The 25,816-nt window shown below is 39.0% G+C and overlaps 1 protein-coding gene across 2 annotated transcripts in view; it reads left to right on the top strand.

Annotated features, from left to right (window-relative positions):
- Nucleotides 1-25,816, top strand: part of LOC117147781 (chaoptin) — a 197,148-nt gene that overhangs the window by 66,889 nt on the left and 104,443 nt on the right. For both annotated transcript variants that reach the window (XM_033314819.1, XM_033314818.1), the window contains exon 4: nt 24,400-24,434. The gene's annotated coding sequence lies outside the window, so the exon portion shown is untranslated. The remainder of the gene's footprint in view (nt 1-24,399; nt 24,435-25,816) is intronic.

Genomic DNA, 25,816 nt, shown 5'->3' with positions numbered 1-25,816 from the left:
TGAAAATTTTCATTACCCCAAACTTGAAAACTCATTCGAAGAGTGTGGGCCAAAACAAATCTCGAATCTCTTAATTTGAAATGTTTTGAAACAGGGCCGACTTCGATTACATGGAATAATTGCTTGGTCACTGCCTTGAAATCATTTAAAATTTCCCGGAAATTATCTAATGCCGCTAATAAAAACATTTATAATTCCCGAAAATGGCAAGCCTTTGAAAAGAGAGAGTATAATCTCAAAATAGCCATCATAATAGTCAACTAAATGCTGACTAATAGGAAAGGCGGCGCGAAATTGTTTATTTTAATTTTTAAACAGAACTCGCACAGAACAGAACCCTCCCTATGTAGCTGCAAAATTATTACTTTTAGTCGACCAAGGACCTAATTTGTTTCCTAAATCACTGCTTTGCGATGGCTGTGTTCGGACAATAGATCTTGGACAAAAGCATTTGAAGTTTCTGGCGTAATATTTCCATCTGAACTGGAATTGTAAATGGGTGTATTTTTCGCGGTAAGCCCTTCAAAGTTATGACAGTCGAACAGGCGTAGCGGTGAGTGTGTGTGCATAAAATCAGATATCAAAAATTGTTTACAAATAATTTAATAGCCGCAGCGCACGCACGTCACGTGTGCGCCGTAAAAACACGCACTCGCTCGCTGGCAGGACAATCCATAAATCGGCTTTGTTGACCGGTCCTGGACAATACATTGGTATTGGTGCGAGAGATTTGTACCACCCCCTTCACCAATCACACACTGGGCATCTCACCACCTCACCGTTTAGCTTATGCCACTGACTGCGGTCGAAGCGACAAAGGACCTTCTCGCATGTGTGTGTTTGGCCATAAATAAAATGTTAGTCCGAAAACAGGGTAAGCAAGCATGGTAGCAGGGTGTCCGAAGCAGGCCGGTCGGATGCTACTACACGACATTAGGCCGAATTAATGCGCGCTAGGACTTAAGTCGCAAATTTATTTCTGTTCAACATACGAGACAAAACGACGAGCCGCAAAACAAGCTCTGCCCCAGCATTTGTCCCTTAAGTGCACTTGAAAAAATGTGTAGCTGTATTTTAGTTAATGGGGATAAAACTAAAATTGCATTAAATAAATAATAATAGTAATGATAAAATCGCTCAACCTTAAAACTGAAACATTGAACAATAAAAGCGAGATTGTTGAAGACGAAACAAATAACCTTAAACTATAAATTTTGATACCCACGCCTGGTAATAACAAACTGATTTGTTGCTTAGGGATTTTTCTATAAGGTCTGATTTTTATTGTAATAAGTAAAAGAAAGGCAACTGAACAATGTGCCTAGCCCTTTTAGACACCCTAGATTTTTTTCAGTGCCTGCTTCCGCGTGTATGTGTGTGTGTGCCTCTGTGAGTGTGTTCTGTTCAACATTTCGGCATGACAGTGGAAATCCGGCGATAAATGTTACCAGCAAATGTGCGAGTGCCTACCAAACTGGTAACTCTCATGTGCGGTGGGTTGGTGTTCCCGGGATGGGGCTAAATGCTAACTGGTACAATTTCGGTGCTCCATGGAACTGTTCATTCGCCCCACGGACGATGGACGATGGGCGATGGGCGATGGGCGATGGGCCGTGGGATATGGCAAATGGGCGCTGGGAAAGGGAACGGGGGGGCCCGTCCGCACGCTTTGTGTTAATTTGTGGACAAATTTGTGCGCCGCAACGGATGTGAATGTTTCAGGGGCGGTCGGCAGGGGCGAAAGCCTGGAAAGACGGAGAGACAGACCATTGTCTTCCTGCGTCCATCTAATCCCATGGATCAGCAATCGATAATGAAGTTGCCGAAAAACACACGCGCCAGAGTCATAAGTTAGATGGAATGGAGCCGAGAGATCGGAAAGCGTCGAGAGAGGGGGTAAATGGGTGGAAGTGGATGGAGACGGGTAAGCATACCGATTTGTTTGCAGCAAATCCAGTTATCGATGGGACTGTGGGAAAGCGGCCAGGGAAAACGGCTAGCATTACCCGGCCACTGTTTCAATTTATGTTAAACACTAAGCACGAAACGAACAGAAACCGAGTCTGATTACACCGAGAGAAAGTGGTACATGAATTGGTGAACGAACTTGCTTTCCGCTTTTAAATATATGTAAACCATACCATGGTCAAATCCAAGTTACACATCCTATATGATATATTTTTAGACATACGTGAAGTTTTTTGTATACTTCGTCGAATTAGCGTTTTTTATACGGATTCTTGCATTTGCTACCAATGTTTTGGGGGAAAGTTTACTGTATGGAGTGCTTAAAGCCAAGATGTGGGGATTTTCTTTTGGGTTAACAATGTCCATTACTTCCGTAAATAAATAAGACTTTGAAGAATAACCTCATTTTACCTGTGGCTTGACTATAATACAATTCAAATTAAATTGAGATTGTACACATTTCTGGTTTTATTTTAGCCAACAGAGCAGCAATGGATAGTCCATATTAGGAAAGTTTTTAAATACCAAATCGATATATATATTTTGTTTAAATTATTTTGCGGGTACTGTTGCATTTTTACAAGCCACGAATTCTCCAAAAAGCCATTCGCTAATACAACACAATATGTTGCAGGCATTAGTTTAGCCGATATGGCTCGTTGACTTTAATCCTCGGCTAAATTGTCCCAACAAAAAATTGCTTCTATGCCGGCTTTACTTTTTGTCTTCCTGGCATAGCCCCGAATTGGGGACTTTAATCGAATATCGCGCATACGCAGCGTTCCCAGCGGACTAGCGGCAGCCGCTAATGCTGCTAAAATTATATTTTCGGCATAAAATATGCATATTTTACGGGCGCACAATCACACCTTGGCATTGGCCAGGACTACCATCCAAAAAAGAACTTGCCAAATTGCACATGCAATCAAATTGGGAAGAGCCAAATGAGCCTTGCCACTTGGCGGTGCAAAAAGGAAGCCTGGCCAGGTGCGCGAGAAAACTCGTGGGAGAGTGGCAGAAAAGCGGCCCTACAAAATTCTCGGCCAGTATCCACAATTTGTGCAGATGGCGGCTGCATCATGAAATAGCATTAAATTGACTGGGAAAACTATTAAACTGTCAATCGTCAGTGCCGGGCATATGGCCGGGCTTATGTTCCCAGCCGCTTTTCCTGGAAAATCGGAGAAATGCCCGGCACGCCGACCTGGGCGCAAACATTTTCATAAGCACTGTGCACAAAGGATGCAGTTCAAATAATATTAAGTGACAAATTTTTACGTAAAATATGCGGTTTTTAAGCTAAGATGCAGTTTTAAAAAGAAAGCTGAAATGGTTTGCTTTATAAAGCCTATATGGAACAAAAACTATCCCAACTAGTATCATTGATTTACTGTAAAATCTTTCATAATATCGCCCAAATTTAAAGCAGCTAACGCTATTCAAACGAAGTTTCCTGTCGGAAAAAACGTACAAACAAGAGAAGCCGTTGAGTTTGAACGAAAAATGGACCCTATATACCCGGGAAAAAAAATTTAAAAGGCAGAGGGCTGGGAGAACTGATTGCACCACTTGGTCTGCGGATCCTTTCGGCCCTCGAAAACCCTCTGCCCGATTCTGGAGCGTCACGTGCGCACTTTAACATCAGCATGATGGTATTTTGCCCAACGAATCGCACAGATACTACATACATACATACATATATACACATATAATAGGGGCTCAAATGGGGCGCCGTGTGAGTGCTCGGCGGGTACTCCATACAAGCATCTATTACAGTCGGCTTAGAATCAATAAAATATAACTTTGCGTGCTGATTTCTGTAAACGCCGGAGGCCACAAAAAGGCACAAGCCCCTCAAGGTAACCAGACGCAGACACCACCCTCCACCTATCCATTTCCATTCACCCGTCCGTCGGGCCCAGGGCCTCCCTCCCCCTCTCGGTCACCGACAATTCTTTTGGCCAAATGTATTCATAAACATGGCCAGACAACATCGTAGGCAACAAGCGAGTGACAGAAGCACGTGCATCTGTCTGTCTGTCCCTGGCTCCCGACCAGAGTACACGGAGCAAAATATCACTATAGTTCTTACCTGTTTTTCCTTCCTTGTATCAGGAAAAATGAATCGTTTCCGCATGAGTGATATATTTTCTTGACTAGGGTCAGAGGAATTACTGAACGATTCCTTTTGAAACCATAATAAATAGAATTAGAGAAAAAAAGGGTCACCCGCAATAAATGCAGGTGAAGTGCTATAAGAAATTGCGTGAATTGTGAAAATATATAATAAAAGAGAGAGTATGCTATAGTCGAGTTCCCCGACTGCGAACGCGAAATTAATAATTTTTCTGGAATATCGATAGAAATTGGGGAATAAAATGATACTTTTTACTCTACGAGTAACGGGTATAAAAAGAGCACTATAGATACCCTAGTTATTATTTTCCCAACTGCGACATTGTCGAAGATGGGATATCTTTGCTTTAATTAGATAAAAGGATATTAAGTAACCAAACTCTGCCCTTCCCAGTGTTATTTTGCCTCAGTGCAAAGCTCGTATGTGGTTTGGTCGCGTTCCGAGGGACATGTAGTTTTGCCCCTGTTTAGGGATTTCCGTTCGATTGCGAATTTTATATGGGCAATAAAACATTAAAAAACCTAAAACACACAACCTCACGCGAGGAATCGACAAAATTGTTTTTAAAGCGCGTAATTCAGCTGACAAGGATTTGGGATTTGGGACTCTGGATTCAGAATTCCAGTCAGTCTGCCACTCGTGCACATATCCAAATGGCTGTTTGTTTGAGTGTTGTGGTAAAAGCCAAATGAAAAACCAAAACAAAACGCATTTGCCAACGCTTTTTGCTCATTCCGAACGCGTTACGAATGGAAAATAAACTCTTTAAATGGGATTCAATGACATGGCAGCCACCGCGCTCCACACTCTACACTCCATGCCTCATCTAAGGGAATATATATCCGAACATACACATGTCCACGTACCCATATGTAAAAATCCATAAGGGAGAACGCTTGTGTGCGCGGTTGGCGTCTTGAATTGCCAACTGATATGGGCTGTCGCTCAATTGACAGTGAGTCTAAAACTGATTTTTGTTGAAAATAAGAAATCTGTACAACTGTACACCAATGCACGCTTGTGTAAAGAGTACAACCATACTGAGGCAATAAGCGATCTCAGTCTGACGAATATGGTGTAAAAGAACAAGTATTCTGATTTTTGTATATTCCTTCATTAAAGTTCTTCACTCGCAAATTAACTCCGCAGCGTACACACGGTGTATTTTTTATCAATAGGTGTACTTCTTTGATTATAAAGTTTTTATTAAACAAGTAGTAGAGCTTATAAGTGTAACAAATCATTAATGTTCTTCAATACTTCTAATTTAATTATTTAGACCTATGAGGAAATTTATTATTTAGATTTGGGAACAACCGCTCTTGGCAACAACTTCACTTGACTCTGCTTTACTCTACACTCGCTCCCTTTCTATCGATAGCTTGCTCTTGTCTAGGGTTGCATTTTAATTAGGGCTGCAATGTAGAAGTATCGAAAGATCTAATACCGTTTACCACTGCGAGTATTCTTACTCAAACCAATTCCCTAATAGGTTATGAGCCCAGAAATTGGCGAAATTAAAGTGCGGTGTGTGTCAAATAGACAAATTAGAGGAGACGAACTGTGACACTTGGAACATACAGATGCGATCTGTGTTGGTGCATTCCGGGCTGTGGAGCGATACCTCTGGAGAGCTCTCGGAGTCAAATGTACCCGAACATAAGAATTGGGTGGCCTTGGATAACTAGGCATTGGCGACAACTAAAGAAAGACATCTCAGTTGGCTTAAATAAAGCATTGTACCACAGCACTGCAGGCTTGGGTAAAGTTGAAGAAGGTTCAGCAACCAAGCGGACTTGTACGAAAGGTACAGTCGTACAAGAAACTGCTCAGCAAGCGAATGGAGCAAGGTCAAAGCGTGTCGACCTGCGTACATAAGTAAATTTGTGGAAATACTGGTTGGCCTGTCTGGAGTTGGAATACAGCTCAACGAAGAGCTTCGATCCATAGTGTAGCTGTCAAGCCTTCCAAAACAGTTCGAGCATTTCGTGGGGGCTATAGAAACTAGAGATCAGTTGCCTTCTTTCGATGTCCTCACCATAAAGTAAAAAGAGGAGGGAGAGAGAAAGGCGGTTACAGAAGAGCGAAGCAATAGCACAAAAGCATTCGTCGCATCACAGATGCCAAGCTCATTCGCGAAACAGAAGAAACAGCCCTCATAAAAGCACAGTGCTCAAGTGCTAGTAACGACGAGATGGCAAAAAGATGATAAAACACTCAGTAATCCGCCAAAGTAGAGGTCTGAGGTCACCAACTTAAAGAGATCAGTGTGGTGCTTAGACAGTGGCGCAACAAGCCATATGTGTTGTGAAAAAGAACTTTTCATAAATTTGGTGAAGCACACTTTGGTACAAAACAGATTGGACTGGCCGATGCTGGTTTCCTTCAAGCTGAAGGAAAAGGGGACGTCAAGACTCAAACAGGCATTTCGTGCACGCTCACGCTCAAAGATATGCTGTTTGTACCGAAGATGACAGGAAATTTCATGTCAGTGAGCATTGCTGCGCAGAACAGATGCAAAGTGGTTTTCGATACACACAATGTCCCAGCGATGCAAGACGGAGAATGCATCGTGAAGGCCAACCACCGCAGTTGAAACCATGACGCCAGTGGAAGCGTGTACGGGTTAGAAGCCGTGTGTAAGCCATCTTAAAGCTTTCGGATCTCCTGCAGTTGCTCTTGACAAGGGTCCTAGGAAGGACAGCAAGTTTCAACCCAAAGGTTAAGAGTACCAACCAACTCTATGGTTGGCTACTCGGTATCAGCCAAAGGATACCGTTTGATGCAGCGGCTCGACAAGTGGTGGAGAAACGAGATGTCCTGTTTGACGAAAGCCATGGTGCTCCATTAAAAAGCGGTTCTGTACAAATTGATCTAGACGAACCCGGCCAGCAGGACGAACTTAATATTGCAGCAAATGTTTAAGATAAATCAATTGACGACAGTAGTAGTAGTGCAAGCCCCGATCACTACGAGAGTGCTGAGGACAAAAATATGGAAGTACCGGATGTATGGGAGATGAATGGGGTTGAGCGCCTAGGACCTGGTCGACCCAAAATGATCCGGACAGGAAAACCGGGTCCATCAAAGAAGCAATTTCATATCCTGAGCGCTTTGGTTTCGGAAGACGATCCAATACCAGTCAATTGCAAAGATGCTTTGAGCAGTACACATGCGCCTGAGTGGCTTCAAGCTATGGAAAGAGAGTACAATTCACTAGTTGCCAATCAGATCTGGCGGATGGATCTCGGACTTGCCCAAGGATCAGCAAGCAATTGAATGCAAGTGCGTTTTCAATGTAAAGCGCGATAAGAACGGCCGCATAGACCGCTTCAAGGCGCGACCAAAGCGAAGATACCTAATTGCAAAAAATCCAGATAAGGTATTGTTGCTAAAAAGAGTATATACGGCTTGAAGCAGTCAGGAAGAGCCTGGAACGAGAAGCTAAATTGTGTTGTCACCAATCCTTGAATATGTTGACGATATTCTCATAGCCTGTCAGACTCAAGATTTGGCCAAGGTTAAGAACGGAATCTCAAATGTTTTCGAGTGCATTGACAAGGGTCCACTTAACCATTTTTTGGGAATGGAAATAGAGCGAGAAGGCGATCTCGGAGCGATTTCGTTGGGCCATTCGCAATACATAAAGGATTTATTGGGCGCCCATGGCAGCGAGAATTGCACGATGGCGAAGACACCTCTAGATGTAGGATACCAGATTGACTGTACAAGCGATCAGTGCAAGAATGTTGAACCAGATGTTTACCAATCCGTTATTGGAGAGCTTTTGTGGCTAACTATTACGACAAGACCAGACATCCTTCACTCAGTATCAGAACATATGGCAGCCATAAAGCATATGTTCAGATACTTTTCAGCACCCGTTGACATGAAGCTACACTATAAACAGTGCGGTCAACCTTTCTTTGGATTTGTGGATGCAGACTGGGCAGCTGATAGGATTGACCGGAAGTCTTACTCTGCGTGCATCTATTTTCTGGCTGGTGGTCCGATTTCTTGGCATTCGGAAAAACAACGAAGCGTGGCTCTTAGCAGTACTGAAGCGGAGGAGGCTATGGTAATGCGAAGGCTGATTTTGGAAATAGGCTGCGGAACCAACGATGCTCCGATAATCACTGGCATTAAACAAGAATCCAGTCTACCATTCCAGAACAAGGCATATTGATATACGATATCATTTTGTCAGACGCGTTGTAAAGGATGGCAGATTGGCAGATATCTTGACCAAGAACGTCGCAAAGAAGAAGCATGAAGATGTTACACGAATGTTAAATTTGTTTTAATATTCGTAAACATGAATGCATTGAGGAAGGGTGTTAAAAACAAGAAATCTGTACAACTGTACACCAAGTGCAAAGCACAACCATACTGAGGCAATATAGCGACCTCAGTCTGACGAATATGGTGTAAGAGAATATGTACTCTGATTTTCGTTTCCTTTTTCAATAAAGTTCTTCAATCCCAAATAAATTCCGCAGAATACGCACGGTGTATTTTTTCTGTCCTATTATTATTACCAACGTGAAACGATGGTAAAGCGCACACTCAACATTTAACTTGATTTTGAAGGTGGAAAAATGTTTTCATACATGCACAATTGCAATACATACAATTCCAGCGCAGTGAATCTAAAATATTCAAAGACCAGGTACTGGATGGAAGAAATTAAAGTAAAGTAACTGGTATATGTTGTTTTCAAATAACTAAGAATTCAGGGAGTATAGAAATTTTAAATCTATTTTTTAATAGTGTTCATTGTACACATGTGATCTTGCGGATGTACTGATTATCGAATGAGCAACACTCAATAAAAACTAAAATTTAATTTAATATAGGGCAATGTATAATAAAACAATTTACGATTAGTAAGGAAGGTATTTCTAATATTTGTTTTTAAACTCTAGGGAACGAGGAAATATAAGCTATGTCAAAGTTGGAATCCTGCAGTTAAAATTAAAATGGCAGATCTTTCCGAATTTCAACGCGAAATGTTAAGCCAGCCTTGATTTAAGCAATCGAACCACAATTGCCTAGCAATGAAATGTCCTAACTACTAATATTCGCTCTCCTGCATCGAAAACCACAAAGGAGGATCAAGTGTGCCTGCTAATGACAGGACATTCGTGCTAATGCCATTCAATTTAAATTAAAATAGGCACAAACATTTTTATATTGTTGTACCAAACGACTAGTTATCTACCAGAAATTCTGCCAATATTTAATTAGAATTTTAAAGTAGGTTTGCGTGGAGTTTTTGTGGGAGGATGGCTGAAGATATTTAGAGGACATCAATTTAATATTTATTCGGAATGTAATAAACTGATTGTAAAAATTTGGGAGAGAAACTTTATTGTGTGATTAATAGATTCTGTTTTTTTTTAAACCGAACTTGATTGCTTGATTGAACTTGATTGAACTTGATTTCTAAAGGATCTGAGCCGTTTTGGTTCGGAGTGGTTCATCTCCGTAGTGGTTCATCTCCGGAGTGGTTCACAGCCCTGACATTAATTTAGTTTAATTAAGCGTTTAGTCAGTGGACCAAATGTTAAATAAGTTGTGCTTCCTTGAAGGCTTGCGTCTCGGGTTTCATTCATTCGCCTTCTGTTTACCATATAGTTGCACATGGTAGTGTATGTGCATAAGTTTCGCCACTGCCCCGCCCACCGTCCTCATCCGCCAGCCCCCCTAACCCCCTGCATGGACACCCTCGTACCTACCCGAGACCCCACTTAACCCCTTGATGTCGGTGTGCCTGACTCAATGCCTGTTTGTAGTCTGATGCAGATTGGCTCTGCGAAACGTTGACGGAACTTTAACGCTTCCAATGGCCAACTTGGCCATTCGAACGCCCGCCTGCAACGCCCATATGCTGTCAGTGATGACCCCTAGGAAATACAAAAAGATTAGCTCAATACCAAATAAAATAATATTGAATTATTACAGAATACACAAGTGATAATTTAGCTTAATATAAAATTAGATGAGGTAAGATTAAGTAAAAATGTATTTCCCTAACTTTTTCTTCAGATGAATACAATTTATTTGGTTGGCAAATGTCAAATTTTAAAACTTCTTACTTCGATATAACTTTTTTAGAAACCTTTTTTCTTTTTGCTTGCGAATAGTGTACAGCTCTTATATGTACATGAATGAATGAAATCAAACATGTAACTGCCAACTTCAAACCAAAATCCATTCCCGAAAAATGTAAGTTCGAATGCACAAAATAACTGTGAATTTGTTGAAATAATATTATGGCAAAATCAACGTGCCAATTACAATAACGAGCATTAAATAAGTAATTTTTGACAATGATATACAAAGAGAAAGACCCTGACTATTATGGTTTTCGAGCCCAATGGCAGACATTTAGCATCAGGATGCGCTTCTTTCTGCTGTTCTTCTTGGCACTCAGCTGCTGACGATAAGTTGGAATGTGTCCACTATTTAACTTTTAACTCAACAGTCATCTATGGAGACAGTCTAAGCGCTCAGAATTTGGCCAGAAATCCAGTGTACTGTGTACCATGTACGGTCAAAGCAATGACACTAGAATAACAAGATGCGTATTCTAGTTTATTCTATTGTTGTACTAATGTCTTTGGTCAAAGCATATTGATATCATTTCATTGGGGAAGTTATCCAAAAATGCCATGTTGAATTAAAATATGTACCAACTTTGCAAGTTTAGATAGCCGATATGTTTAAAAAGAATTTGTCAAAACAGAAACATGTGAAGTTAATGAAGCTAATGAATGTTATGTAAATTTTTAAATTAAAAAAAATGGTAACATTGTGAAGAGCTGTTGAAAATAAGTACAATAATACTATTTTTAAGCGTATTGAAAACGAACGAAATAATAACATAATGTAAACGTATCATATGTTGAGAGAACTGAGAGACAGAGAGAACTGTTAACTTTAGTCAAAGACAAAAAAGCGCATCGCACGGAGTCGCGATAAATAATATAATATTTGATCGATATAGTTTTTTATTATTTTTATCGTTTTTATTTGTTTTTCATCAAATAATAATAATAATAAAAATAATAATTGCGAACCCGAAATTTAATCATTTTCCTGTGATATCGATAGGTAATGGTGAAAAAATTATAAAAAATTCGAAAATTGTTTAAAAATGTGTGCGTGACCGTTATGGGCGTTTTGAAGGTGAAAGGGCGTGGACACTGTGTTTTTAGTATACAGATACAAATTAAAAGTTTAGGCGTGTCAGTTTTCGACGGCTTAAGGGGTTAGAGTGGGCGTGGAAAATAGGTTTTTGGCAAATCAATAGAAATTTACAAGACTAATAAAATTTTTAAAATATATATTAAAACATTTTTCCAAAAATGTGGGCGTGGAAGTTTTGGGCTGTTTTTCGGGCTTTAGATTGAGAGTGGCAAAGAGTTTGGCATATCGATAGAAATTGACTAAGACTAATAAGATTATGAAAAACTATAAAATGTCAAAAATAGTAATTGAAATTCAGTTGAATTTGTAGAAAATTAAAAAAATATTTGGGAATATATGGACAACAGACACGAAACTCCATTTGATTTGACTGCCACCCAACTGCTTTGCCAATGCCTATGGCAAATTGTATACACTTAAATAATTAAATACCTTATCGCCGGTTAAAATGTAATTGTTTCAAATGGCTATTTAATTAATGTTAAAAGCCAATATTGTCATTATATGTTAATGCATTGCAATATTTCTTAAGTTCTACCACTGATTTATTAAAACGATAATTTGTGGTGGGCTGCCTTATAATTCTTACATTGTAATCCATAGTCACCGGTAGAAATTATGTAGAAAAGAACTTTATACATAAGCGGACGAACCGAACTTCACGAATTCAGATCTCATTTAAAGTAATTTTAGTTTGATAAATTGCCAGACAACTAAATTAAGCCGCAGTTATTAAATCGAGTTTATAGCTAGCTTACAACCCAATTAAATGCCAAATAAGTCGAAGGGTTAGAACAAATTAATGGCTGTGCAAACACTCGAGGACTAGCCACTTGAATTGTTGGGGGTCAAAGTTCACCTACTATTAAGTTTCACTTCAGTTCATTTCTTTTATTGGGGGTAAATAAGGTTGACAACCCCTTTCAGAAACCACCAAGCTGGCCGGGAGTAATAAAAATGATTTAAATCAAATCAGGGGCAACAATAAAAATAACAAACGACAAACGGACTGTGAAGTGAGAAGGCAAACTTGGCCCAAAAGTTGCGGGAAAATTGGTATGAAAATGGGGAAAATCTGGAAAATGCGAATGCAAATCCGTCTGGTGGGTGTTTGGCGGGCAGGCGTGGCTCATTGTAGCTGGCATAATTGTCATTCAAGTAAGTTTTAAATGCACCACTTGGCAACACTTTTTGACGAGAGCAAATTGATTTTTGTTGATGCAGGCTTCGGTTTCCCCTTCGATCTTCGCACTCATTTTCCCTTCGATTTGTCAAATACTCCAATCTTTTCCCATCCCCCATTGATTTGCGTTCCCCTCCAATTGCAGTGAGCTGCTTCTGATGATGATGTCGTTTCAATGCTCAGCTGAAAAAGTTTGCGCAAATTGCGGTGCAAATTTGCAACTTTCGCATAAAGTTTGACTCAAATTACCTAAGCGATGGGCGTTTTGGGTAGAGCGTGGAGAAAGGGACGTAGTCGCGGCAATAGTCGAAGCTGTTGGAAAGTGAAAAGCGAAAATTAGTTTGCCTAAAAGTTGCAAGATTTTATGACAAATGTGGGTACAAAAATTATGAACACTCAAAAAAAATTATGTTTAATTCTCCTGACTGCATCATTGTAATCTATTTTAATTTGTGTAGTACATATATATCCATATCATACATACACTAGTGGGCATAAGTATTTGGACAAGAAATATATTCAATATATTTGTTTGTAACTCTTTGTTTACTTAAAGCAAAATTGTTTAATAATTTTAGTAAATAGGTAGACTATCGTAGTTAAATTAGGTAACATAAACATATGGATAACTTCATTGTTGATTTAACAAAAATTACTTTCTTACAAATTAGCAGTGGCATAAGTATTTGGACAAATTATTTAAATGTTATAAATTGAAAAAAAAAAAGTCAACTAAAAAATTATGACAAATTAATAAAAATATACCCTCCCTTTGCGTCTATCACCTTTTGAAGACGTTTTGGTACAGACTGTACCAAGCTGTGGATATAATCTATTGAAATATCCTTCCATAAGGTTTGAATTTCCAAAATCGTTTCTTCGCGACTTCTAGATAAGTTTGCACCCCTTTTTCTTTTTAAATATGACCAGAGGTTTTCTATTTTGTCGTAGTCTGGACTTTGAGGTGGCCAATCCAATGTGTTTACGCCAACATCTTTCAGAAACTTCCTAATCAGTTTGGCCTTATGACAGGGAGCATTATCCTGCTGGAGTATGAAGGACTCTCCAATCAATTTATCACCAGAGGGGAATGCATGATTATTAAGGACATCTAAATATTTTCTTTGATTCATGGTTCCATCAACAGGAACCAAATCTCCCAAGCCAGTGAAGGCTACACATCCCCAAAACATAACAGACCCTCCTGAATGATTTACTCTCTGACATACTGGTGCCACTTTTTTCCGATATTGATTCGGTAATCTAACAAAAATTTTTTTTTTAAGCAGTGAAACTCAAAAGAATTTTCATCGCTCCACAAAACATTGTTTCAGAATGATGCAGGCTGAACAACATATTTTTTGGCAAAGTCGAGGCGCTTTAACTCATTTCGTGGAGTTATTAGTGGCATAACTCTGCTAAAATATGTTCCAAAATGGGCTTCCTTAAGAAGTCTGCGAACTTTTCTTTCACTGATATCGATTTCTGATCCTTCTTTTAGTTCTTTGGCAACCGATCGTGGAGTTTGTAGAACATTCTGCTTAAACATCCGTAAAATATAACCATCGTCCTTTGAGTTGTTTTACGTGTTCGGCCACTACGCGCAACGTTTTTGGTTGTGTGTGTTTTTTTATATTTATTTATTTGATAATACACCGTTGCCAGTGGAATTTTGTACCGAAATACCAGAGTTATACTTAATTATTATTTTATTTTTTATAAATTCGCTCAGTTCCTTTGTTTTCCCCATGTTTAACAAATTTATGAATAAAACAAAAATAAAAAAATAAAAATAAAAAGGTAACAACACGTTATCAAGAACAAATGTTCAAATGATCTAAAAAAAAGTCAAAAATTTGATATTCTTCGAACAACAGATCAATGCGAACTAATTAAATGTGATGTCTAAATACTTTTGCCACCGCCCAAATCGTTGTCTGTCTAGCTTTTTTATCAGCAGAAGGAAAATTGAAAAGGTAAAAAGCAAAACATACCTCTCACGTGTAACTGTGATTGCACTCTTTGTTTTATCATCAATAGTTTACTTATTTATTTGACTGTACTATGAAAAGCATAGCCCGGCAGTTGCAAGCTAATGGTGTCTAAATACTTATGCCCACTAGTGTATATGAAAGCTGAAGTTCCTGATACGTAAGAAATCAAGTCTTAATTAATTCATTCGAAAATAATTTAACGAAGTATAGCAAATAAAGATGGAAAACCTGATGCTTTAGAATACTAAAACAAGAGAGAATCCTATAGTCGACTTCCCCGAAAAGTTTTGAAAATCGATAGAAATTTAAGCGAATAATAAAATTATGAAGAAGTATTCAAAAATTTTTCAAAAATGTGGGCGTGGCAGTTTTTGGTGGTTTTAAGGCGTTACAGTGGGCGTGGCAAATATTTTTTGGTACAAGTCGATAGAAATTTACACGACTAATAATAATATGAAAAAATATCCAAAAGTTTTTCAAAAAGCTGGGCGTGGCAGCTTGTTGGCGGTTCTAGGGCGTTAGAGTGCGCGTGGCAATGGGTTTGAATTTCCTTTGTCGAATCGATAGAAATTTACAAGACTTAAAAAAATTTGCAAGAATATCAACACATATCAAAAGTTTGAGCGTGGAAGTTTTGTGTGGTTTGTGGGCGTTACAGTGGGCATGGCAACATGGGTCAACAAACTTGCGCTGCGACTTTGTCTCTAGAATCTGTAGCATTTTTAGTTCCTGATATCTCGACGTTCTTACGGACAGACGGATATAACTAGATCGTTTCGGTTATTGATCCTGATTAAGAATATATATATATATGTATATATAATCGGAAACGCTTCCTTCTACCTGTGACATACTTTTCAGCGAATCTAGTATACCCTTACTCTACGAGTAACGAGTGTAATTATTTCAAAGAACAGAAAAGGGCCGAAGACATTTGATGGACATCTTGCTAAATGTTACATATATCAAAAGTTGAAGAGCTTACTCGTTCTAGGAAATAAATTTGCAGTCCGAAACGGTTTCGCATAAAATTACTATCTGTCAAGTTCTATAAAATAACAAAAGAAGGAAGTAGTTACCTACTACGAGTTCAGTAGCTACTACAGTTTAGACTATCAAGCCCAAAAGTATTTCCTTCCAAAACTGTGGAGTCAGCATTTATTTATAAAATCTAATACAGAACAAGTGTACACTGAAGAATGCCTTACACACTTATTGAATTCGCCGTACCTAAATATTGATGTTCATGCTTAATATTTGCCCAAATCCAAATTTTCGACAATCATTACGGCTGCCTAAATAGATGTAATTCTGTCCAAGAGTCGGATCCCAAGCAGCCCAGACATCATGCATATGCTAATATGAGGCGCGCGTTGGCATATAAAATTATGCCTGACTGAGATGAAAATCTGGGAGGACGCAAGAAGGCCGATGAACCACCCCTTTCCTTTCTCAATTCCCAATACAACAAAAACCGCAAGAAAAAAAATGAAAAACAAAAACCAAAGTTCCTCATCACAAAAAATCAGAAAAATGTTGAGCCGGGCTCGCTCTTTATTTATTTTCGTTGGGCGCACTTAGCCGCTGAGATGGCTAATGTCGTTGTTGTGGGCAAAATTCAATTTACTGCATGACTCCATAGCACTCACACACGCCGCTGACTCTCACAGATACAGCACACACTCGGGATGGGCACACCCACACAGTTGCAGGGACAGAAACAAAAACAGGGGAAAACGCGTTTCAGCCAGTGAAGCGTACCGAGATGCGTGTGTTGGCAGCTCTGTGAAGCATATAATCGACAAAACACACAGAAACACCCTAGGCCGGCTCACACATACCACCAGACATATTGCGTATACGCTGACCATATTGCGTATACGCAACCAACACAATAGCTCCGCCAGCCATCCAATGCCAAACCGCTTAAAGCCAAAATTGCCAGCGACAACATCATAAACTCAATATTCAATCCATTTGACTTTTTGCTTTTTCTGCTCACCCCCTCCCCATTGAAGTACAGCGCTCCTTAGCCACGGAAAAACAAGGGCGACAATGGGCTGCGGGACTGTGGGGCGTGGCGATGGCAACAGACTTCCTTTTTATTTGATTTTCTTTATTCGGTATTTTTGGCATAACCCGTTGCCCAGTGAGTTGGCTAACAGGGGTAGATTAGCTCGGTCGGCCAAATAATACGGGATGATTTGAGAAACAAAGGGATAGTTACGATTAAGTTCCAATATATGTTTTTAGATACATGCACAAATTTTATTTAATTCCATGGTATACATTAAGTGTTGTATTAAAAAAATCAAATAAAAATTAATAATAAGCTTGTACACTTTGGGAAATTTAGGTTTCCGTTACAAGGCTATTATTCTTGCTGCAAGAAATCTTCAACACAGAGGGTCTCCTGTACCATTTATATATACGAGTGTGCTACGACCCCAAATCACTGCTGTTGATTTACCGACATTGATTGTGTGTGTTGTGCGTCCAACAGATTGATATATACCTCTGACTGTGTGTGTAATGCGATGGTAACGCACACGATATAGACATCGGTTGGGATTGACCAGAGACCAGAGGCGATTGTCGATGGATCAACAAATCCAGGATGAGTGCATTCGGTGACCAAAATGGAAGACTCGCTGGCCGCCTGAATGACCGACTGACTGGGTGACTGACTGACTGAGTGACTGCTTGACTAACTGACTGACTGACTGCCTGACCAACTATCAGATTGACAATGCCTTAGTGCATCGCATTTTATGCAAATGGCAGACGACAATCAATTTTTACTTTTGTGTCTGCACTGCGGCATTTGCATTTGCATTCGCCATGCCATTTGGCATTCAGAAATTCGCATTTGACATTTGCATTGGCCATCGGGCATTCCTAATAAGCTCGAAATGCATTTCCATCTACTGCGGCGAGAATGATATCAATGTGTTCCAGCCCATATATATCCACATCCAATATTGTAAAGTGGAAGTGCGGGTCACTGTGCTCCTCCGTTATGATTTTCGCTAAATAGCTGGTTTTATTTCTGATAAAGTGCCGCCCGAAAAGTAGCCCCTGCAACTGACAGCTTTCTAAATTACAGTTCTGTCTATTAGGCCGGGAATAGTATAGTGGAATTTCGATATATTAGATCCATTGGCAAAAGCGCTTTAAAATAGCCGCGTAACAATTGTTGGCCAAAGGGCAGAATGGTAAAGACAAAATATTAGCTAACAAAATCTTAAAGTAATATTGTACCGCTTATCGACTTTATTTATGTCATATCCTTTTCTTTCCTTTCAAAATGTTACATTTTAAACCGTATAAGATTTTAAAAGTTTTTAGCAATTTAAACAAATTCCATTGAAAAAACTAGAGAGTACTAGTTATGTGCTTGTGACAGTCTTGAAGTTTGAAATATACTTAAGCATTACGTTCCCATTGAATTAGGCAATTCAAAAGCCTTCTTTTGTAGATATTTTCATAAAGGTCATCTAGGAAATGCTGATGGATGGATGGAAAGTGTTCGGCTGCGAGTTAAGAATATAGATTTTAATAATTTCTTTACAGTATGTTTGACAGTGGGACTGATCTGACATTTCCGGATTCGGGACTTGTACACGTCGATCAGGAAACTTGCGGTCTCTTTAAGACCAGTCTGATAATTTTTACCAACTGAATTTAATTTTTCTGCCTTTTATTTTTCTTAATAGCCCTGGCCTTAATCTGTCGATAGTATCTTTTTCTCTGCGATCCAGGCGACACGAAGAACTTACTGACTTAATGACTGACAGCGTGGCTTTAAGTGCCCGGGGGCATTACCACATGTGTCCTGGTTGCTCCTTTCAATGGCAACCCAAATCCTGTCCAGATTCTCAATGTCTGTCAACTGCATTTGAGTGACTGCTCAAATCTTACTGGCGTTGTCCTTTCGTCCTCTTTAAAAAGACTCATTGCAAAACAGTTTGGCATTGATTTGTGTGCTGAGTGCTTGGCGCGTGTGTGGTGTGGTTGGCGGGCCATTTCGCTTGATTGCCCATTTCGGGCAGTGCCAAAAGTTTTTAGAGGCTGAAATTCTCGAAATGACTCGTTTTCCAAGTCAATATCGAACGGGGCATGCCTACCCCAAGCACGTACAAGTGCGGACAACGAACTAGCATGTGTCTTCATAAGCATTAGAAAGTTGTTAAACATTTATTTATTATTCAAGAAGACATTTGAGTTCAATGAAATCTTTTACTTTTATATTTTTTTAACTTTATTTGATTGGAAAAACTGTGTAGTTGGACAACAGGCAATTGTTGTTAGGAAGCTAGTAAAATTTCGATTTCCTATTTGTTACCCCTGTCATATTGCTGATATAAGGAATATCTCCTCTTCCTCGGTATTCCCAATATTTTGTATTGTGATATTGCATGTATGCATGGCTTTATCACAATCGGTTGAGAAGCCATCACCATTGCCCTATCACCATCATTACGATCCAAGTCATAATCATCATCGTTGTCGTCGAAGTCGAACATAAAACGCGGTGGCAGAAAGTTTGCCAAGTCTTCGACAGATTTCAGCGCCTCCCACTTTTCCGCTTTTCCCACTTTGCCGAGTTTCCAGCCCCCTTAGTGATTTTCGAACTTCAAGCCCCTGCTAATAAAAACATTAACGTTGCCCCCACATGTGATGAGAGTGCGCGGAGCTGGGGTGCGAACTTTAGTCATAAATAAATATTTGCTTGGCTAACATTTTGAGCAGATTTGGGGACGCCTTTAAGGCTAAGACTTTTGGACAAAGCGCGACGCGTGCCAATTTGTTAATAGACGAAAGTTGCTCGGTTGTAATTTGAAACTGTTTACACTCCCCCTTTTGTGAGTCCACTGCTCCGCTGGTTTGTGTAACTTTTGAAACGTGTACAAGATAAGAAAGCAAAAGTTTTCTCGAGAAACGATTCCTACACTGAAAAATCAGTAAAATGTAGACATAAGCAAAAAGTGACTTAGTACTGTTTGTAATAGTAATAGCTTAAATGGCACAGAAAGTTATATTACATCATGTTCGGAGATCGTTTATTTTCACATAACTAAATTGTAATTTTCAATTAAATTATTTTCATTGACCATCTTAATTTAATTTAAATAAAAAAACAACTATCTCCACCTCTCATTTTCCTTCTCTGTTTTGGATTTTCCGCTTTAAGCTGGCATATTGAAAGACTGACTAACTGAGTGCGTCATGGGTTGACTGCTTGATTAACTGATTGACTTGCCAACGAGCCGCGACCTGCGTCTGGTGACCCACTTAATTGTTGGCCACTCGGAAGGCAATAGACCCATCCGCACATTGCAAGATTGCCAATGGAACGAACTACTCGAAATTCACGTCCCGCCAAGTGCGATAACGGATAACCAAGAGGCCTTAAGGGGAGAATGAGAAGGGCGAAAGGGAAAAGATACTTTGGAGAAGTCTGTTGTTTCACTGGATACAATACACAATCTGCGCGGAAGGCGAAGCTGTTGATGTTGGACTTGGGTCAATGTTATTCGAAGCTTCAAGTTTTTCAGGGGGCCCTGTGCATCGATTGGTTTATCACGCTCCTTGGGAAAGTCAAAGAGTTCTAGCTGTATTTAAAATAACACTCTGTAAAGAAATCAATGGGAGAACTTATTCTTGATAGTCTGTTCTCGGAAATGTTCTTTGACCCTCTGTAAATGAAAAGTTTTATTAGAGAAAATCTTCATTGTGGTCAAAATTTTTCAGCGACTCTCTGTTAACATTACGGATGTATATAATTTGAAAAACTTTGTATTCCCAATTGCTCTTGAGTTCAAAAATTTAAAACAAATTTTGACAAAAATTTTTTCAAGAGGGAGGCTTATATGTACATAATTGGTCTAATATTTTACTTACCTTAGTATAACTTAGTTATATTGATTGATTGTATACATCGAGCACTTTGTGCGCCATAAAATGTTTAATAATTTATTCTAGCCCGACTGAAATTATTGAAATTTGTATCAATCAATTGTAAGGTGTCATCTAATATTAGAAATATTGGCTTTATTGGTCATGGTCATTAAAATAAAGCTTTAAAACGATATCTCGAATGCAAATAATTTGAATAAGGCGTAGCCAAAGACACTAGAATAAAAAGATGCGTAACGGCCATACATTGGTTTGGCGCTATGCATCCACTTTTTTGGTGAAGGCCAAAATTTCTCTCTTTCAGCTCGCTTACGCTGAGAGCGTAAGAAATCTAAAAATAAAATGTTCTTGCTTGTGTGAGTAAAAACAATAGACGAGAACGTGTATTTGTGTGCGTACGTGTGCTAGAAGACGATTTTCGGGCCGAAATCAATTCTGATCGAAGAAACGAATTTACATATTTGGAATTTTGGCAATATGATGAAAAAAATTTTTAAATTCGTTTGTTAAGATCGCCGCTCGAATTAGCTACCCTTTTTTACATATTTATATTTATGTTGATAATTAATTAATTATGTGTAATATATACATATAACATTCCTTATTTACATAAAACCATAATGAGAAAGCACTACTTTTATTTGTGCACTTAATGCTCAACAATAAATTTTTGTATACACATTTGTTTTTTTATTATTTTTAAAAATATTTCAAAAACTTTAATGTGTATTTTACAAATATTAAAAAAAAGATCAGATGGTGCCTTTAGATTTCCGAAGTATTAAAAATTTATAAAATAAATAAAAATATGAACACAGTTTGTTGCAAAAGTCGTATCTTGAGGCACGAAGTGCGGACACAAGCACTCAACAATCACTGCCTTATTAATTTTTCTCACGTCGCAAGCTGAATACCCTAATGACAAGTATTCTAATATAAAGTCTTTTTCGAAATTTGTTTTTGTATATTATGTACATAGATTCGGCTATTACTATTTCTAAGCTATGTTTGAATAATAATAACGTTAAGGCAATGCAAAAATTTTTCACATGGTGCCAATTGTTCAAACAAAATATAGATTTAATATAGATTTAAAGTCTAAGAACTTCTAAGGTGAAGGGCATATTCTGCCAAATTTACAATGCATGAGCATACGTGTACACACATACTGCTATCTATCTGCTATCACTGTATGCGTAGAAAAGAGCTGTTCGCTGTAGCACTCTCCGCTCACTCGCTCTCGAACAAAAATTCGAGAGAGCCTGGAGCCACCTCTAGAGTCACGGCCTAAAAATCGCGTGCCAAAAAATCGTATGGCGTTAGGCATCTTGTTATTCTAGTGTATTTGGCGTAGCTACCCTTGAGTCGCTTTGAATTCATTAAATTAACTTCACGAGCCTCAATACATAGGCCCAATTTATCAATTTACTGCTAAAGAGAAAATAGCTTTTTTTGCTTCATCTGCAGAACTTTTTGCTGTCTAAATCTCTACAATTTTGAGCGTTTATCGATGCAGATAACTTGTTTAGCTAACTTAAAATGTACCAAAGAAATTAAGGGTCTTCGGGCAAATTGTATCTGCATAAGTGCAGGCACCATCGAATCCTGGAAAAGCGGAAAACTCGAAAAGAAGAAAAGGCAGGCATGGCATGTTGCATGCCTCAGTGAGCAATAAGTTCGACAAACTCATTTCATTAAGCTCAGCGCTGCACAAACAAGTATGGGGAAAGGACCAGCTAATGCGCTCCTCAAACCCCCCGTTCTCTGCCACCTGACCCGAGTTTTCCTGCTGCCTTGCCGTCGTCGTCGATGTCTCATCATTTATTGGCAAGCGCTTTTCAACGGATTGGCATCGCTTCGCATGCATCCCTTAAAGTTGAAAAAAGGGAGGGAGATGGCAGAGATTGGCATCGGGATCGGGGGATCCTTAAAACCAGAGGCAACCCGTCTGTTGCTATTTATTGCCAGCTCGCAGCGCCGCACTCCAAACCCATCAATTTTTTATTAGATTATATAAAATCTACCAACGATTTATCTATGCCCAGCGCCGCTAGCGTGTCACCATCTAACCCAATCAGTACCCAGCTCCATTTTCTGTCCTCCCTTCCCGACTACGTTTCCCATTTCCCTACCCCCATTTAAGGCCCCCTGACGACGACTGTTCATCCGATTGCAGCAATCGGAAATCTGACGACAACGACAACAGGATGTAGTGGTTGCATTTAATGCACTTAATTTAATGAACAAAGGGTTGCCAAGGGAAGGCAGGAAACTGGTTATCGTATATCGTAATAATCGTATTATCATTATCGATATGCGCCATCCAGCTTCATAAGTTGAATTTAACTACAGAAATCTGATTAACTAATTTTAAACACATATGTGTATTATCTGTTTATTAATCACATTAGCATGCCCAAATGCATTCCCACTCTTATATTATCCGCATCTATTTTGTGAAGTTTACAATTTAAGCAAGCTTATGAACGAAGCAGATTTCAAAATGACTGATTACTTTTATCCTAAAGTTCTGTGTTACTGTTGCAATAAACTACACGTACTGTACTGTACTTTGTTTAAGAGTTCCGAACCGTGCGTTGCACCTGCCCTTATATGCGCTCTGCGCCTTTAGGTCGTTTAAAGATCGAAAATCTGTTTTTTTAAATTGACCTAGAACTAACTTATGTGGCGATTTCTCTGCTACTCTATCAAAAATCGAGGACCAGGAGCTGTCAAACCGTTGTCAGCATATCATATACATTACTTTTAGAAATCGTTGAACTTCTTCTTCTGTAGCATATCATCTGCTATATCGTACGGACCTTCTACATGCTCAACAACCCCACCAAAAATGGCCATCATTGGTATTTCGTCTGCTTTTGTGTAAACCCAAAAGAAACTGTTTAGGTTTGGTAACACCAAAGCGTTGTAGTTGTGTTCACTTTTTGAAGAAGCTCTAGACACAAGCTTACATCATCAAAAAAAAATGCCACAAAATGCTAGACACTTATTGTTTCTTGCGTCAGATGTCGAAACATTTCGTCATTTTGGATTACAGTAGACTAATAGCATCGTATGCCGTTGTACACTCCTGTCACCATTTGAATAGAATAATAAATGCAAAGTAGTCAATTATAGACTTGACGCATTATTGATATTTCATAACTTTATGAAAAAGAGATACAGCTATTTTGATCGGTCTCGGATTAGTAATCTCATACTCAGGTACACAAGATCTTTTCTTTTAAGTGCAGGTGGTTGCAGTATAAGATTATGATTGATACAAAATGTACCTCCCTCAGGTGTTTTGAAAATCTTGTATAATATCGGATATGGATACCTAACATCTTTAATATGCCTGCTCAAAGTTACTTTTTAATTAGCGAAAATACTCACGGTACCACTTGCCCATGTATCGGAACATATTATTATTTTTAAAGTATAGACTGTGCTTGATAAGCACTTTCCATTAACATGGAACAAATTAATGTTGAGTGCGGAATCGAAAACGAATTTCTTCAGTTTCCTATAGATTTCGTTCCTCATTTGCATTTGTATCGAACGCCATTTGCGATTGGGGCAAACACCGTCCGTTGCAATGAAAAACCTCGTAAGCTTACCCTGATGTTGGTGTTGTAACGGCGCCCGACGCCCACTGCCACGCCTATCACCACTGATACAGATACTTCGAGTTGCCTTGCTGCAAATACATTAAAATTCAGTTGAAACTGCTATTGCTGTCAGGTCCACAAACCATTTTCCCACTTTTCCACGCCCACCTGTCAGTCTACCCGTCAGTTTTTCATTCTCACTTATTGTGCCCTGGCAGGCATTCATCAGCGTTATCCTGTCTTCTTATCCTGACGCTCTACATGCAATATCTGCACTTTACATTTCTTAGCTTCTTTCGAACTGAAATTAACATTAGTTAGCTGTATTTCATCAGCTGGGAAATTGATTTGCACTTGTTTTCTGCATTCTTACAGGTTAACTGGCAATACATAAACCGGACAGTAAATAGGTAAGTTCACGAAAGCGATTGCAAGTCAATAGTAAATAAATTTTAAACAAATATTAAATGTTGTCTCATTTTATTCCCCAAAAAATTAAATTCTGTTCGCATTCCCACTAGCTGAGTAACAGGTATCTGTTAGGCGGGGAACTCGAGCATTTATTTAGTTTCGTTGTATTATACCACTGCAGGGATACAATGATTTTACCTTTTTTTGCTATATCATACAAGTGTAACTAAATGGTTATATAAGCTTCGTCCTGTTGAATCCAGCGTAATATCTAGTATGAGTTCCCCTTTTGTAGCCTCTAATTAAATATCTACTGTTGCGATTTAAACAATTTTTGCACATTGATGAGTATTTATATATATTATATGTATAAGTAAGCGCTAAACAGACTTTACCATTAAGTTCGGTTGCCGGCGTGGTTTAGGAAAAAATTAGGCATTGAAACCGAAAGTTACGGACAAACAAACAGATGAAATTACGGACATGGCCGGATGGCGTTGGCATGCCTTGCTGTAAAACATGAGACTTTTAAATTATATTAAATGACTTTTCCTTGACAATTTACTTAAAGCTGTCCGGGATGTAACTGTACAATGAGTAGCCCCCAAAATCTAAGAGAAAAAATCCCCGCAATTAGTCCTGCTACTAGTTACCCGCAGACTTCTCTCCTGCGATCCACTTCCTTGAATTCTTCGTCGTTTGGGTTCGTCCTTGACTCTGGCTCACTTCCGCTTTCGTTAAATGCGCCAAAAGGGCGAAATGAAATTGCAACTTAATGTTATTGAAATCGAATACGTTGGCGCGCTTCTGTGTCCTGAGTCGGCGTCGGTGTTCCCCCCGTTACTTGCCACTGGCTTCGGTGCGTTGCGGTTGCTTTTCATATCCTTAATGTCCTTGTATCTGCGAGACTGTGTTTCCACCGTCGTCGCCACCGTCATCATCGTCTTCTTGGCTGTCCCCGCAGCTGCTCAGCGGAGTATCCAGCAGTGTGTATCCCTTTTAATCAGAAATTGATGCGCTGCCTTTTTGCAGCCATCGATGGCGGCCAGCGAGTTTCGGATAGGGATACGGATTCAGATACAGATACAGATTAGATTACTCCGTCAGATACAATAGACAATGGACAGCTGATCCATGTCCTTTTTGACAATTTTCGCTTTCATCGCATTGACTTATTGCCCGCAACTAATTTCTAATTACAATTTTAATTAAATATTTATTTTAATTAAAAACCCAACTTCAAAAACACATCTCATCCATATCAGTTGCTTGGTAGGAGCGTTGTACTGAGCGAAACTTTCTCTAGTAATTTTAATTCAAATTGATTAATTATATTATAATGCCATTATATTGTAATTGATGTTATATGTAGGTTTCAGAA

Source organism: Drosophila mauritiana, chromosome X (genome assembly GCF_004382145.1).
Source record: "Drosophila mauritiana strain mau12 chromosome X, ASM438214v1, whole genome shotgun sequence".
Classification (NCBI taxonomy): domain Eukaryota; kingdom Metazoa; phylum Arthropoda; class Insecta; order Diptera; family Drosophilidae; genus Drosophila; species Drosophila mauritiana.
This window is presented reverse-complemented; position numbering and strand designations above follow the sequence as displayed.